We start from the raw sequence: 16,478 nt of genomic DNA on the forward strand, positions 1-16,478 counted from the left end.
TCATCACCTGGGTGTGGTCAACTGGACACGTTGCTGCTCTTGGTGCAGGTGTTGGGGGGCTTATTCCTTCACCCTCTCACTTCCCTGGCCCTTCTCGAATGAACAGAGAGCAACAATACCCAAAGTCCAAAGGTGCAAACAATCCAATGTTTATTAGGGTGAACTTCCAGCAAGCTTAAATCCAAGTTTCTTTTTCCTTATTTTTGAATCCCAACTTACTTCCTGTTTGCCCCTAACTTATATAGTAATATTCTTAGCTATACCTTAACCAATCATTTTACTGAAATTTAACTAACCAATCCTAACATATTGTAATATGATTATTTAACCAATTATATCCCACCACCTTAATTTGTTTCTGTCTGCTGTATAATTAATTTTGCTGGGTGTAAACTATCACAGAACCAGAGAGAGACCATGCAAATAAACAATAGTAAAGGGGGAACTATAATAACAAAACAATACAGAAGTGAGGATTTTACAACTACATCTGTAAAGATATGAGGGTTTCCCAGCTGTGTCTATTGATAAGTGAGTTCTTACCAAACAGAAAACTATCAAACTAAATTTCCTTTTACATCTTCTAGGTTCTTCCCTTTCTCTGGAGCGTATAGATCAGATCCCCTTTCCAACAGCCCCAGATTACCTTATTTCAATATGACTAGTTTGGAATGTGAGGATGTGACCATATGTTTCCCAGCTTATGGCTGCCTCTGCTGCTTAGCCAAAGGCCTTAGCCTAAGAACAGGGCCTCAGACTGTCACAGTGAGAGAAGGCCCTTACATAGATTCTTTCTTTTATACCTCTATAACTAGGTAAATGATAAACATATACCTAAATTCTTAAAGTATAGGTTTTTACAGACAGGCTTGAATATCTATATCCTAACAGCAGGATCCACGTTTACCTGTATTGAGCTAGAGTGCAGTGGAAAGCTGTTCTGATGTGGTCACCACACCTTGTTACTGTTGTTGAAAATGGGGGAACAGGGAACTTCATAGATTGGTCAGACAGAAAAGGGTTCCGTGCATTGTGGGAATGGGGTGGAGTTCTGTTGAAACTTGAGACCTAGTATATGCCCCGACTGCTGTCCAGACTACACAGTGGCATGGGTTCAGGGCTGTACTACAGCCCAAAGTATGTTCTTGCCAACACCCCTCATGCCTGCTGTCACCCTCTTCTCTCCTTCAGACATGTGCTTTGGGGATTTAGGTATTGACAATAGGGAGGTTATGGCCCAAGCCCAACCAAGGACACATGCTCAGTCACTAGTGTAGATGTACCTGTAAATATCCAACTGCATGGTTACAACTGCAAATCAGGTTTGTGTTCATCAAAATGACATCAGTTCTGCCACATTTATATATGCCTACAACTGACCTGCATTTATTTGTGTCAGAATAGTAACAGGCATAACGGGGGAGGTTGAGGTCAGCCCTTCCAAATCAAGTCCAAAAAGTGAATCTGATTTCTACATTTGATCTGATAGTTATTAGTTTTTCTTTGTACTTTTTAGTCCTGAATCTATCAAGTTTAGTGATATTTGTTGGTTAAGAGAGTTGGGTTTGGGCTGTATCCAAAAGAAACAGGATTCAAGCACATTTTACCTAAAAGTCTTCAGAGAGGGAATGATTTGTAGCCATTCATCATGACAATTTAAGTGCTGTGTTTGCAAAGCTCTGGGAAGGTTTATATAGAATTCTCTGTGGGCCAATATCAGAACCAGGCATCAGTAGACTTCAGCTTGGTAACCTTTGTTTTGTCTGTTGTAAGCAGATCTAAAGTTTCATTTTCCTGTTTTTCAGGTATTTGTCATTTGAGATGTGTTATCTCAGATTCTGTGACAGCAGGACCATTTTAGGACTGAAAATGTTTTGAAATAACTCCTTAATTTCATATTTTGGTTGAAAATATTGGCTAGTATTGGAACATAAGAATACAAGAAAGAACATGAAATAGCCTTTACTGATGTGTGTAATAACAATTGAGAATATAAATTAAATAAAATTAGGTTTTACTGGGCTGGTATTGTAAATTGAATCTAACCAATGGTGCTGGCAATGCCAATCAATATTATCTGTTAACCTTGTATAATACTACTTTAAATACAAAGCAATCTAGATGCTAGTCTTTATTATTAAGCAATGAAAAAGAGCTGAGCCCCATTAAAAGACTTCAGTTGAGACATGCTGGTAAATTTGTAAAATTGCCTTTGTTCTGTATGATTTAGAATAGACAGGTCTGAACAAATCTTTTCTCAGTAATGCTCACTATTTGATGCTAGTGTCAGCATTACAATTGTATTAAATGGCTCTTTATCAAAGAAGTCTGGTTTACGATCCTTTGAAAAAATCATAAACAAACTTGTAGATGTTCAAAAGGAGATAATATAGATGCCATGAAAAAAACAACTTGTAAATATGTATTTTGACTAAATAATGCATTCTGATTCGGAGAAAATTTGACTGTTAAAGTATTTGAGTATATAGTATAAACCATCACATTTTGTCTTCTGTTAGTTGTCTTTACTATAAATGAGTTGAGGAACTTTGAGGGTAAATGCTCATTGTCTTTGAATTGTCTGGCACTCATAGAACCCCTAATTCAATGTGAACTCATATAGGACTTTTCTTACCATTTGACGAACCATACAAAAAATAATGTTTCTCATTCAGACTGGATTTCCCATTCTACCTATGTGTCAAGTACCAAGACATGAAAAATAGTCAGTTCAGAGGGTGCAAGAAGAAAAGAATAATTTGCGAAGAATCATTTAGATGTAATGAGTAGCAAAGTTGCCTCAAGGCAAACCCTGCCTTAGGGAACTCAGATTTTCACAGCAAAACTAACACTACCCAGAAATTGAGTCAGGTGCAAAAAGAGAAGCTGTTTTCCAGAACCTTTCAGAAAACTGATTTCACACACAAAGCAGTTTGCTAACACATAGGCTGGCCTGAACTATGAATGAAAAGAGGGGCAGAGGTGGGGAGGGAAAGTGACCCTGAGCATTTTTTTAAAAACAACAGGACTATAAAGTAACTGCTGTCTTGCACATTGCTGATCACCACAATATCGGTGATCAATCAATCTGGATGCATCAACTTGTTTCAAGTATTTAGTCCAGATTTAGGGGTCTTGGAAATCAAGTTGCATGTTTGTTTTTTAATGTAATTCCATCTATGATCAGGAGGAGTTCAAATATCCAGTGTTGACCATTTATGGGTCTGCTACTGCACAAACCCTTAGCCCTGGTCTACACTAGGACTTTAAGTCGAATTTAGCAGCGTTAAATCGATGTAAACCTGCACCTGTCCACACGATGAAGCCCTTTATTTCGACTTAAAGGGCTCTTAAAATCGATTTCCTTACTCCATCCCTGACAAGTGGATTAGCGCTTAAATCGGCCTTGCCAGGTCGAATTTGGGGTACTGTGGACACAATTCGACGGTATTGGCCTCCAGGAGCTATCCTAGAGTGCTCCATTGTGACTGCTCTGGACAGCACTCTCAACTCAGATGCACGATTGTTTGCCATTGCTCTGACGCAGGGAGGGGTGACTGACGACACGGCTTACAGGGTTGGCTTACAGGGAGCTAAACTCAACAAAGGGGGTGGCTTTACATCAAGGAGTATTTCAGGCAGGACTTCACGGAGGGTTCCAATAAGAAATGGTGCACCTAAGTTATTGTTCTTATTGGAACAAGGAGGTTAGTCTGGCCTCTGATTGATACATGGCTAGATTTACTCACTGTGAGTGACTGCAGTGTGACCTAGAGGAATGAGTCCCCTAGACGGGGGGCGGTGGGTGGGGTTTGCAAATGAGTACAAAACAAATCTGGTCTATTTCTTGTTTTGATCCACTCCATCTATCTTTTACATCTTTGGCTGGCAGCAGACGGTGCAGAAGGACTGCATGCCATCCACATCTCATGGCTGCTCGGCAGAAGATGGTACAATAGGGCTGCTAGCCATCCCCATCTCTTGCCTGCCCAGCAGAAGATGATGCAATAGGATTGCTGTTAGGGGGCTTATTCCTTCACCCACTTACTTCCCTGGTTCTTCTCGCATGAACAGAGAGCAACAATACCCGAAGTCCAAAGGTGCAAACAATTCGATGTTTATTGGGGTGAACTTCCAGCAAGCATGATTCCAGTTTCCTTCCTTAGTATCCTCCTTCCCAGCTCTGACACCACAGAGCCTTACACCTGTGTCCCTGTTCCCATTTCTCCCTTTAGCCAAACAGGAATCCAGTTTCCTTACTCCCATTCCCTGTTCCCATTTCCCCCTTTAGCAAAACATGGTTCCAATTTCCTTACCCTCATTCCCTGTTCCCATTTCCCCCTTTAGCAAAACATGGTTCCAATTTCTCCACCCCCATACCCTGTTCCCATCTCTCCCTCACACACACCCACCCCCTCCCACCAAGGCCCACTCACTTCCTCATTGACTACAGATTATATAGTAAAACTTCAGTTCTGCTTAGCTATACCTTAACCAATCATTTTCCTGAAATTTAACTAACCAATCCTAACATATTGTAACATGATTATGTAACCAATTATATCCCACCACCTTAATTAGTTTACACCCAGCAAAATTAATTATACAGCAGACAGGAACAATCACAGAACCAGACAGAGATTATACAGACAAACAATAGCAAAGTGGGAACTATAATGACAAAACAATACAGAAGTGAGGATTTCACATCCAAGTACTGATAAGTGAGTTCTTGCCAGACAGGATGCTGTTTCCTTTTACATTTTCTAGGCACTTCCCTCTCTCTGGAGGTGATAGGAATTATCGGGACAGGATTGTATTCCTAACAGCCCAATAGCACCTTCTTTCAATGTGACTAGTTTGGAATGTGAGGATGTGACCGTTCGCTTCCTAGCTTATGGCTGCCTCTGCTGCTTAGCCAAAGGCCTTAGCCTAAGCACATGGCCTCAGACTGTCACAGTAAGAGAAGGCCCTTACACCAGCAGACAGTGATTTTGATTCTTTCTTTTATACTTCTAGAACTAGCCAAGTGATAAGAATACCCCTAAATTCTTAAAGTACAGGCCTTTACAGACAGGCCTGAATATCTATATCCTAACAATTGCTAGCAATCCGTATCACCTGCCTGCTCACCATAAGATGGTTCAATAGGACTGACTGCAGGACTAAAGAGAGTGACTTGATCAAGTCACTCCAAATTTAGTCCCTGCACCCATGTCTGCCCAGGAGCTCCTGATCAACCTCACACAGGCGACCAGGAGCACCTCGGACATGATGATGACGGCTACCAGTCCTACTGTACCGTCTGCTGCCACAAGGCAATGGGTTGCTGCTACTGTGTAGCAATGCAGTACCGCGTCTGCCAGCACCCAGGAGACATACGGTGACAGTGAGCTGAGTGGGCTCCATGCTTGCCATGGTATGGCGTCTGCACAGGTAACTCAAGAAAAAAGGCGCAAAACGATTGTCTGCCCTTGCTTTCACGGAAGGAGGGAGGGAAGGGGGGTCTGACGATATGTACCCAGAACCACCTGCGACAATGTTTTAGCCCCATCAGGCACTGGGATTTCTACCCAGAATTCCAATGGGCAGCGGAGACTGCGGGAACTGTGGGATAGCTACCCACAGTGCAACGCTCCGGAAGTCAACTCTAGCCTCGGTACTGTGGAAGCACTCCGCCGAGTTAATGCACTTAATGCACTTAGAGCATTTTCTGTGGGGACACACACACTCGAATATATAAAACCGATTTCTAAAAAACCGACTTCTATAAATTCGACCTAATTTCGTAGTGTAGACATACCTTACTCATGTAAATAATCCTAAATCATGAGTTGTCTCAGTTAAATCAATAGCACTATTCAACTGAGTGTAGATTACTCATGTAAGTAAAAAACAAATCAACCCAAGCTTCCTGGGCGTTGGCTTTATTAACAAACAAATTAACAATGTTTTAATTAATAATTAAAGTTGATCTAATATTTTCTCCAGGCTTGAGAGCTGGCTGATTTCCTTTTCCAGGTCTGTTCAGTCTATACCCTATATCCACTCTTCCCAAAAAAACACTCTCGCCTCTCATCTATCCAGATTAGGTAATGAGCTTCCTGCCTTAGTGAATCAGCAGAACCCACTCAGGCCTTGACCAGCAGGATCAACCCATGCTAATGGAGTTGGATGTTTTCCAACGGTTACACTTGGCTTTATTTCTCATCTGAAAGGCCGCACCTCTAACAGCAAAGCACCCTCTGACAACTGTGGACTTTGCCAGATACCAGCATTCTTTCCTTCAGCAAACGTGATACATGACCTTAATTAAGCAATTGGTTACGATATTGTTCCTTGACCTTTTAAGTTGTGAATGTCTGAGGGGACAGAACTGCAATTAAAGTGAACTGTGTAACTGTTGCAGAGTCAGGGAAAGTAATAATATGTGTCTATTACATCATTTACTGATTGCATCGCTATATTTATGGGCTATGCTTATTTTCATCATTCTATATGGATGAAAATTATGCATATTGTGTTACACGCTGATTTATTAAGAATAAGTCAGTTAAAATACTGAGTTTTGCTTTTCTGTGTTTTGATTCTTTGCTGTCTGTCTTTCACACTTTATTCACGTAGCAGTTTATTAAGATGCAATTTCTAAAAATCCCTAGACACATTTTAAAAACCACCTGATTGTATAGATCTATACTACCATGCTGAAAGTATGAATATTTTACATTTAAAATGATCATTATTAATTCCATTTTGAGGACCCAATATTGGACTAGTACCTCATAAATGAGACCTGTTTTCTTGCAATGTAAAATGTCAAGCTGAAACAGGTTAGAATGACTAATAATGGGGGAAGGCTGGGGGTTACAAATATAAGCACACATGACTTTACTACATCATGTGTGAATCTTAGTTATCAAGACATCTAAGCCTTTGTTCCAATTACATTTTACAGTGATTTATTTTTGGTATTTTTTTTAGAGGGGAATAAAGCTGGGGTGACCAGAAGCATGGGAAGTGACATGGGGAGGCAGGAAGAGGAAGAAAGGCATGAGGAAGATGAGGATTGAGTAGAGGGAGAAGTTTACTTTAGGATCGGAGGATGAACAGAGGTCATAGTGGAACAGGGCAAAGGAAGGGGATCATACAGAATCATTGGCTTTTGTGACTGGAGTTCTGGGATGTTGATGTTCTGCTGGAATTGATAGAATGTAGGTTCTGATGTGACCAGGATGGGGAGAGGCTGTGAAGGGGCTGCTGGTGCTGTGGCTGCTGCTGGGGGAAACTGGAGCTTTGGAACTCCACCATAAAGTCCCTGTAGAGGAGATGCCTGGGGATGGTGGTGGGAGCCGCTGCTGCTGTTGTCATTAGGGGTGCTGTGAACACTTTTTTAAAAAAACCTCTTTGTTCTCCAATTTCTTTGGGATAATTCCTTTAGGCACCATTGTGGTAAGAACCAAGTTGTCAGGACAATATGCACATTACTGGAGTGATCCGTTGGCAATGCTTACCCTCATAATAAACACAGGTTGATAGTTTCTTTTAAAGATGACAGTAGTTGCCTTGTTGCCTCATTCCTGTCAGCGATCACTTTTCCTTCTCACTAGTACAACAGACCAAATGATGGAAGCCTCTTTTCCTGGATTCTTTACTTCCCCTGCTTTGAAGCTGCTCCTGCTTCCCCACTTGCCTCCCTTTTTCCCACTTTACTATTTGCTATTGAACACCCTTGAGTAGGAAAGATTTAGTTTTTGTTTGGGTTTGGTCTTTTGAGCCCAAGGTGCAATGTGAATAAGCATGAACTCATCTAAGAATTAAATTTCCCAAACAACTGTGGGACCCTTTGTAGGCCTTGAAGACACAAGCCCTGGGTTGCCCAAAGAGATGTTTGGGGGCGGGTCACCTCTCATCTTTGTTTTTGTTTTACATGGGGGGGAGCTTCTGAATGCAAAGGAAAGACCCAGAGACACAAACAATATCTTGTATTTTTTTTAACTGGAAACATATTTTATGCAGGCCTTGTTTGGAGATTGTCATTCATTTGCAGGAGTGGGAGGGTAGTTTGAGGAATTTTTCGGGGAGTCAAACTGGCTTTCTTCTGATTTTGTATTTATGTTTGGTTCTGTATATCTCTCTATTGGAATAATATATTCAGGTATAAAATGCTTCTTGCTGTCACAGATATGTTGGTTGTATGTGCAGGACTGATTTTTGTTTTCATCATGGGTTGGTATCTTTTAAACACTTTGGAATGATCAGATTTCAAATTTAGCTCCCTCACATTTACCTGTGATGTGTATCTTTGTGACATCAGGTTGGATTCCTGCAGTGCACTTAATTGTGGACTGCCAAAAAGACTCATTTATCAGTTGCACCTAATGTTGATTGCAGCAGTGTGAGTGTTTTTGGGTGTAGACAGAGGAGATTCTACCTCCCCTCTGCTTTGACCTGTGAACTGACTATTTATTGAATAAATTGAGTTTAGACTTTTGGGGTTAGCATTGTGTCTTCCAAGTATTTTAAAGAACTGTTTCCTTGCTTCTACTGTGCTAAGGCAACAGGACCAGCTCTCACTGCTGTAGAATTCAATAAAGGAGTTTGGTAGGTGAATCTGCAAAGTCCTGGCTCTACTGGCTCTGTTCCTCCCTTAGCCCTAGCCACTATCTCTCTTCCAACTGGTGGCAATCCTCTGGAGACAGCTGCAGACACTGCATGAGTATTCTGTATCTTACCAATTTCTTACCATATGGGAACCACACCAGATCTGCTCCAGTTAAGGCATTTTGCAGACTAGTTTTGTGGCATGTCTTTCCTTCTGATCTCCCCAAAAAAACCCAAACCAAAACAAAAACCCCAAACTACAGGATTACCACTTTATAATAGGCTTTCAGGAACGTTCTCTCCTCCCCTCACCCAGTATTTTCAGGGGGGTTTGTCATGGCATGTTGACATTAAGATTTTTATCAGCTTGGATTTACTTGTGTAGTATGTTAAAAAGCTTGTTAAATTGATGAATTAATATTTTTTAAATATTCTTTTTGGTACAAATAATGTGTCTGATGAAAAGGTGAAATAAAATAAATACAGTAATAAATGTGTAACTAATTGTGGTCATTATTAACAATATTATATATTTGAACACACCTTCTCAGTTTGTAGTGATTGTACTGAGTTTGTTTGAATACCTTTTGGCAGTTCCATTCTAAACCACCTTGCTCAGTTTACCAACAAATATAACTCCTTTCAAATTGGTGTAAAGTGAACATTTTCACAAGTTGTGTTGCCAAAGCATCTGTGAAGTTTAGGCCAAAGGACAGCTGTTAGTGAAATTCCTTGACAATGTCCATTTTGTTTTTGATCCACAAAAGTCTCCCCATCCCCCTCAAAAATCATTTTCATGTAGTCTTTTTTGTGAAGCAAAACCCAAGTTTCATCTATGCACATTAACAGTAAATATCACAAACGTTAATGGCAGTTGGCTGTGGAAGTTCTGTCCTGACCTGCACCCTGTGTAATGGACTGAAGCAAATTTATTAGTAGTATACTACACACTCCACTGGATTTGGTGGAATTATCTGCTTAGGCCAATAGTGAGTTTAGCCCATTGACTACAATGGAGTTTCACTGCATGGAAATTAGGATTAATTTGGCTCATTAAATCAAAAAGTTTGTAAAGATTTGTTCCCAGGAATTCATGGGCCAAATTCAGACCACACTTACTCTGTGTGCCAAATTCAACTCTGTTGTAAAAGTTACACATTCAGCATAAGCAGGGTCTGCATGAGCTCTTCCCTGACATCTAGTGATGAGCTGGGGAAGAAGACTTTACAAATTGATTTTGTTTGCATAGACATGCACACTCTGCCTAGGTGCTCAGCATGATGGAGCTGTTTTGCTCAAATGATCATTTTTGGCTGGTGTTGGATCCCCAATCACTTTGTTATTGGGGGCAGTAGTAAGAAAGTGTTGTTATCTTTGTTGTATGAATCAAGGGAAGCAGAACTGTGCTTGGCATACCTTGATTGAGGGACTCACCCTCAGCTAAACTTCACTTGCTAGGCAGGGGACAGGGGTGCCAAAGAGAGAGGGTGGGGATAGGTGCTTGTATTTGGTGCTGTGGGCTCTGGCTATGGGTTATAGATACTGTCTGACCCTTCCTCTCTCCACTGTGTAATTACAGAGCTGGTCAAGGCTCAAATGAGTCTTTTGTTGTACACCAATAAAGCTGAAATTGCTGATAACCGGGTCTAAGCTTAGATCTGCTTTAGAATGAAAGAGACTGCCAAGTCTGCAGTAGTATTGAGTCTACCTCACTAACAGCTGAAATCGCTGAGAACTGTGTTAAGTGGTGGGACCTCCAAACATTCCAGAGGGTGCAGAGTAGCCAGCAGAGTGGCAGGAGCAGTGAGAAGCCAGCAGAGAGTGCTGATGCCGGAGCCTGTGCCTGGACAGCAGAGAAAGCAGGGTGTCTTTCCTCACCCCCAGGGCATGAGGTGAACTCACGCAGATGTATCTCTGAACTCTAGGTCTTCGCTGACCAAGGACAACAACTGTGAGTGGGGTGTGGTGGGAGGAAAAGGGAGGGGCATTTAAAGGAACTTTTGCTTGCTGGACTTAAGAACTGATGCAGTGTACTGCCCAATGTACTCTGGGGTGGGTGTTTTGCTCATGGTCTTATGCTTATGAATCCTGTTTGTGGTGTTTTCCCAAGTTAATGCTGGGTTACTTTCCTCCTTTTTATTAAAAGTTTTTTTTATACTCAGACTCCGTGCTTGCGAGAGGGGAAATATTGTCTCTTAAATGCACGCAGGGGGTAGTGTGTAATTTTCCCAGGTTACTGGGTCAGGTCTCAGACTGGTTCTCTGTCCTATTGTTGAAAAGGAACCCCTAGATACTGAACCTGGCCCTTGTTGCTTGGACTACACCTGGAAGAAGGGTTACATAAGTATGAGATGGTCAGGAAATGAATGTAACTTACAAATTGTAACATGAAGTGTAACTTTACAAGGGGATAAGGGTTGGGAGGGAAAGCAACTAACAGAAGGTGTAAGATAAAGTGAGTGTGTGGGAAGTAGCTTGCATTATGTTATGCCCTTCTAGTTGCTTTTCCTGTACACCCTCTCCCCATTTCATCCCTAAATGTGCAAATTACGCTCTATCTACACTGTCATATAATGCTAACCTAGTATTAGGTGTGCGCTGCTTTACCACTTCCATAATTTTTTTTAACAGTTTACTCTTGGTATAAAATCTATTTACATTACTAGTGAATTTGGACCTCAGGGTTCTGTGAGAGTTACACTGACTTATTCCAGACTGATTTGGACCCTAAGAAGCAACTTCAGAAGTTCCATAAATGGATTAGCAAATTATACAATCCTGCTGGACACAATAACTGGTGTGAGTGTAAGCTGGTGTAATTTAGAGTACATGTTGAAAGAGTAGAAGTGCAGGATAGCAGCAGGAAAAATAACGAGTAAGAAAGAATGTATAAGATAAGGTGGGAGGTTTTATAAGATAAGGTTTTATGTAACATCCTTCTCTTGTTTGCTTATAAAATGGTACGTATTTAATATAAGTTCAACCTTGCTCTACCTAGAAACAGTTCATCTCAGTTCAAATAAACTCATACAGTTTTCTATGAGACTGATATTGGGGAGACTCTATGGCTGAAATAGATCAGAGAGAGACCTTGTGCTAAATTTAGTTGAGCATAGTTAAATGGTATGGATCAAACATTATGGCTTGAGGGAGTAATTCTGAAAAGCTTTCATATAATTAGTATTATATAAACTCAGTAGGTAGGAAGAAACGTTAGTCCCATGAAAATGAAGATATCAGAAGTAATGTTAGCCTGGCAAATGTTGTGCAGATCTTTGATTTGCCTTTGGATGACTTTGCCCACCACTGCAAGAGTTCTCTGGGGCCAAGAGATGGGTATTACAAGATCCTTCCTTATTAGTTCTAGAGGTGTTTTGAATAAATACTTGCAAATATTACATATCCATAAATCACCATTTATGGATAGCACTATATAACTAATCAAAAATAATAGTAGACATTTTTAAGACTATGTTGAGGCTCTAGTTGGAGCAAACCTGAGGTTCAACAATCAAAGAACAATTTGTCAAGACATAGAATTTCAGGGTTGGAAGGGACCTCAGGAGATCATGTAGTCCAACCTCCTGCTCAAAGCAGGACCGATCCCCAATTTTTGCCCCAGATCCCTAAATGGCCCCCTCAAGGATTGAACTCACAATCCTGGGTTTAGCAGGCCAATGGTCAAACCAGGGAGCTATCTCTCCCCCCAGAAAAAGTAACAGTTTCTGTATGGTATTTCTGGAAAGCTGTGCTGCTATTGGAATGTAGAATAGGACTATCTAATTAACACTGAATCAGCAGGTGTAATGTAGGTGTAGTGCAATTATGCATTTACACTTGAGCTAAAACTTTCAGAGTTACTATGTAATGGCTGCCTATATAGAACGAGGGGTGGTGATTTTGATTGAACAGTTTTCCAGCAGAAAATGCTGTTTTTAAATAAAATTTAAACATTACCAGGAACATATCGATTTAGACAATTTTGGTGGGAAAATGTCAAAATTATTTTTGAAATTGAAATGGGGTATTTAGTTTTGACTTTCTTGTTTTGTTTCCTTCTGACTTTATCATTTATTTCAACTTTAATATATTATGTAATATGTTATAAAACTGCCATATGTATGTATTTTATATTCTGACTATCAAAATGAAGTATTTTGATAAGGTCATTTAGAAGTTTCTGAATCAAAATATTTCAGAACTTCCATTCCACAAAATATTTGGAGATTCCAACTTTTCATACCAATTCAGGATGATTTTTTTCAAAGTGTTCGAATTTCCCGTGGGACAGAAATGTTTTCTGGTCAGCTCTACATAGAACAAATTGCCTTGTGGTATTAACTCACAAATTGAATGGCTACTGTAATCTCTGAATTAGCTCGAACTGGATTTTATAATCCAAAATTTCCTCAAGCTTTATATCTACTATAGTTTCTTTGAATTATACCTTACATTCAGCATAATCATCATCTGTTATCATAGAATCATACATCCTAAAAATGGAAAGCCCCCCTTTAATAATCTAATCCCTATCCCTGCTAATACAGGTTTACTGTTGCACATTTTCTAGCATTTTGTCCAGTCAAGTTTTAGTTGTCAAGTAATAGGACTTTCACCATTGTTTTGGGGTGGGGGGACTATTCCTTAACCTAATAAATGGTCATGAAACTTTTCCTGGTATTCATTATAAATTTTCCATTCTTAATTTCTTCCCATTACTTCTTATGTCATACCACCTTTATACTGTCCTAAATAATTTCTGAACCTCCTTAGTCAAATATATTTGTGCTGTTATCATGTCCTCTACTTATATGCATTCCAGGTACTTTTATGAAGGTAAGTGTTCCACTATGTCCTCTAATCTCCCAACGCTGTGAAGGATTTTCCTGTAGGCAGGAGAGATGGATTGCGTGGAAACACTTGACTTCCCTGTGTGCTCATAGTTGTTTCAAAAGTACTGAAAAGTAAGTGGGGGACTTCATCTGGTTGGAACCAAAAGGGAAGATACTAGGTCAAATTCTGCTGGGTGAAACTCCCAAGCAAATTAACCAAAGTCAGAAGAGTTATTGCAGAGAAGTATTTCCATGCAACTGTCCTGTTTGGTTCCATATACATTCGAATCCCTCCAAGTCAAACAGAAAGCGTCCACATCCTTCCGAAGTTGATATTATACCTCATCAAAAAACGCAATGCTGTCATTCACCTGCAATAATGAGTTGCTGTCTTTTCATTGTGAATCTTCTGGGGAGTTTAATAAAGAAGAAAGTGACAGTCTAGAGAGTACAATAATGAAAGGCCTCCAAAATATTCCCAATGGAAAACTAAAACTTCTATTGGCAATATCAGTATCTCTCTCATTTGTGTATTTCTCAACTGTATGTGCTATGTCATATAAACTGTCTTGGAGATATGGATCAAAATAATTTAAAGCAAATCATCATAGGATGTTGGCATTGTAATTATGCAGCACACTTATCATAGGTATAGATATCATCCATACAATCAAGTGTCTTTTAAAATAAGGAATGATAGCCAATATGGATCAAATGAATGAGGAATACTGCCTGCTCAGTTATTAAATTAAAAGACACCTGAGCCAAAACAAATCACACTGTATCTGAACAGCTAATTTAAATGAACCTTCCAGATGTGGAATTTGTTTCTACATGTCAAAGAAGTGATCATCTAATAAGGTGGAAATGATGTACCAATGGTTTCTCAGTGGTAGTGTCAGAAAAGGTACAGAACAGCATTCCTCCCTGAGATAACAAAGAACAGGTAAGGTACCGTACAGTATGGGGTGGACAAGAACATTCCCTCCATTCTTACGCACAGAGGCAAGGAAACTGCGGAAAACTGAGAAATGCAACCCCAATTTTGTCAAAGCGGAGTGGGGCTGTTGCCAGTTTCACTGATGCCTCTCCTCATGGAGCTGTGTGGTTTTTTTGGAGTGGGGGTGAGGGGGGGAAGAGATCTATGGAGAAGGTGCAGAGATTGGAGTGAGTTGATCTCTGAGGGATCATTTACCTTACTGGTTTTCTCAGAAAAATTAATGCTGACTCTGTTGTCATTAGTTTTATGAACTCCACTGTGTGCACAACAACCCTTCATCATCAAAAGGGTTTGGCCCAGGTATTGGTTGGTAACTACAGAGGGTAGAGGAAATATTTTATTATTTCTGATCTTAAAGATGAGCCTGAATAAAAAACCCGAATTCACACACTCTCGAACATTGAAGTTCAGATCCCGATTTAAAAAAATGCAGTTCAGGTCCATTTCTGCAGAGAAGGTTTTGTCTTCTTAGAATCTCTCTGTATAAATCCTAACCTTAAACTGTAAACAAATATTACAAGAACACTCTTTTCCATAAAGTAACAATGCATTTGATAGTTTTTTTAAAAAATTGTTTCTAGAAATAAATTATTTTGTTTAAAAATTAAAGCATTCTCTAACCCAGTAAGAATTTATTCTGCTTCAGACCACCATGTTTATGGTAAGTATTTGTTTTAAATCTGATATTTCAAATTTAGTGCAAACCCAGGTGGCACTAACAAGCACACTGTTTCCATTTCTAAAACCTACAGTAGTAATTGCTACTAACTCCAGAGACATTTCCTACTGATCACGTGGTGCCTATCTTTTAAGTGGACTTAGTTTTCTTTGTGTAGTGCTCAGGAGAAATTTAAGGACTTTCTGTAACGGTAGTTTCTTGTCAATTTTGGGAAGGGTCTACTCCATTATTAGGCAGGCAGCCCACATGTCCTAGATATCACGGGGGAGGGATAGCTCAGTGGTTTGAGCATTGGCCTGATAAACCCAGGGTTGTGAGTTCAATCCCTGAGGAGGCCTTTTAGGGATCTGGGCAAAAATTGGGGATTGGTCCTGCTTTGAGCAGGGGGTTGGACTAGATGACCTCCTGAGGTCTCTTCCAACCCTGATATTCTATGATTATCCTAAACCTAAACATTAAAATCTTCTTTTTCAATCCTCATCCTGTACAAGACTCCCAAGAATACACTTAGTTAATAGACTTTTGGGAAAGTATTCAAAGATTTTATTCAAGTTTCATATTAGATAACCAATATATGGAACTTTGTCTATCCTAGGGAGATTTTTGCTATAATTGCCCCACTGTTGATGTTACCTATTGTGACAAAGCTCTGTGTCTCCGTGGTCCCACATTTCCTGGTGGATTTCACTAGCTTCAGAGTCTCACTGTGACCCTCCATGTGGCCCTTCTCTCTCTAGAGGCAAGAGTCACAGCTTACTGAGCCATTTTCATCATAAGCCATCAAGGGAGGTGAGGAGAAACAACCCTCCCTCGCACAGTCTCTGTTGTCTCCCAGTCTCAGTGATTAATCGGGGAGGGAACGGGGGAACCCAGGCCCACCCTCTACTCCGGGCTCCAGCCCAGGGACCCTAATAGTAGCAGCTATGGTAGCTGACTTTTTGGAAATAGGACATGTACAATTCCCTGGGCCACTTCCCCACAGCAGCCCTCACTCAATTTTTCCTTCACCATTACCTCAGGGTCTCTTTCCTTGTACCTGATATGGATTTGTACTGCTTAGTTCCTCCAACAGCATGGCTTCCTCCTACAGCTCCCGAGTAACTGGGAGGCACACCTCACTGAGGTAACTGGGAGGCTTTTAAGTAGTTCCAGCCAGCCCTTGATTGGCTTCAGGTGTCCCAATCAACCTAGCTATCTCCATTGCTTTCTAGAAGGATCTTAATTGGCCCCAGGTGTCTTGATTAACCTGGAGCAACTGCCATTTGGTTACCATGGTACTAGGGATTTGTTTAGCCTGGAGCTAACATACCTGTTCCTCACTACTTTACTATAGCCATCTGGCCTAGCCCTGTCACACTTTACTATT

The sequence above is a fragment of the Natator depressus genome, chromosome 1 (assembly GCF_965152275.1).
Source record: "Natator depressus isolate rNatDep1 chromosome 1, rNatDep2.hap1, whole genome shotgun sequence".
Classification (NCBI taxonomy): domain Eukaryota; kingdom Metazoa; phylum Chordata; order Testudines; family Cheloniidae; genus Natator; species Natator depressus.